Raw genomic sequence first — 1,821 nt, forward strand, 5'->3', positions numbered from 1 at the left:
CTGTGCTGTTGAATGTCTGGGTTTTGTTGTCTTCCTTTGAAGAGCATTGAGTTCTGTTTTGGCAAGCTGTTAAGTTACTTGCAGATCTGTTTGACAAAAGAATCCTCAAAACAAAGTCTTCTTTTTAATTTTTTTTTTTAATTTTTTTTTTTTTTTTTTTTTTTTTTTTTTTTTTTTTTTTTTTTTTTTTTTTTTTTTTTTTTTTTTTGAGACGGAGTTTCGCTCTTGTTACCCAGGCTGGAGTGCAATGGCGCGATCTCGGCTCACCGCAACCTCCGCCTCCTGGGTTCAGGCAATTCTCCTGCCTCAGCCTCCTGAGTAGCTGGGTTACAGGCACGCGCCATCATGCCCAGCTAATGTTTTGTAGTTTTAGTAGAGACGGGGTTTCACCATGTTGACCAGGATGGTCTCGATCTCTTGACCTTGTGATCCACGCGCCTCGGCCTCCCAAAGTGCTGGGATTACAGGCTTGAGCCACCGCGCCCGGCCCAAAGTCTTCTTTTTAAAGATTGTTGTTGTGAGTCTAAAGTGGCCTTTATGCAAGTTTAGTTCTACTAACTGCCCTGACCAATCTGGGTCACCGTTGTGTGTTCCTAATATTCAGTGATTTCTCCATTTTGACTGACCAGAGCAGATGTTTCTAAGCCTTGTGCAAAGTTTGGGTGTATCTCAGCTTATATCTCCCTGGTAGCTCTCTGCACAGCCCCATGGAGACTCACCTTCCATGTGCATTCTCAGTATTCAGCAACAGACTCAAGGGGACTCCTATGCAGCATTCTTGAAATCTTTCATTCTGTAGCTCCCTCTTCTGCAGTCCTTAGTTCCGAAAATCCTAACTACTTCATCCTCCCGAACTCCAAGCTCCGTCTCTTCAAGTCAGTAAGATTGCTGCCCTCGTTTTGCGTTCCCTTCCCTGGTCCACAGTCTGAAAAATGCCTCCAAGCAGCAAATGAGAGGGATGTGGGTCTCCCTCATTTGTTTCCTTTCTGTCAGGGGAGCAGTCCCACACTGGTCATTGTCCAATGTCTGGAAACAGTTGTCTTCCATGTTATGTCCAGTTTTCTAGTTCTTTATGACAGAAGAGCTTGTCTGGTACCAGTTACTTCATCATGCCTGGAAGCAGAGGTACCTGTACTATTACTATCTCACGTAAGCGCCATAGCTTGAACAGTATCTGCAGTTCTATGATCTGATTCCTAAAGACAGAGAAATACTTGAGATCCTACCCCCTGGAAAGCACAATGCCATTCTCAATGGGGGCATTAAATATTGTGAATTAGTTGAATGTATAAGCACATAAATGTGCAGAATAATTTCTTTGACTGTTATAATTTTGTTAAAATCTTTAAGACGTGATGGGATGATCATCTCTACGTTATAGTTAGAGCTACTTCCCAACACCATAGTTTTAATTTCCTTCACATAAGATTTTCTCATTAAGGTTTTGTCGTTGTTTTGTATGTGTGTGTGTTTGCTTATAATAGAATTTTGATTGTGTGCCAGTGCAGTACACTTTCTACACAAAATCTGCACAATAATGGGTTGCGTGTGGTGGCTCACACCTGTAATACCAGCACTTTGGGAGGCAGATGCAGGCAGATGACCTAACATCAGGAGTTTGAGACCAGCCTGGCCAACATGACAGAAACTTGTCTCTACTAAAAATACAAAAATTAGCCAGGTGTGGTGGTGCACACCTGTAGTCCCAGCTACTTGGGAGGCTGAGGCAGGAAATTTGCTTGAACCTGGGAGGCAGAGGTTGCAGTGGCCTGAGATTGCGCCACTGCACTCCAGCCTGGGTGACAGAGTGAGATTCTGTCT

This window comes from Cebus imitator, unplaced genomic scaffold (assembly GCF_001604975.1).
Source record: "Cebus imitator isolate Cc_AM_T3 unplaced genomic scaffold, Cebus_imitator-1.0 Scaffold131, whole genome shotgun sequence".
In the NCBI taxonomy this organism is placed as follows: Eukaryota; Metazoa; Chordata; class Mammalia; order Primates; family Cebidae; genus Cebus; species Cebus imitator.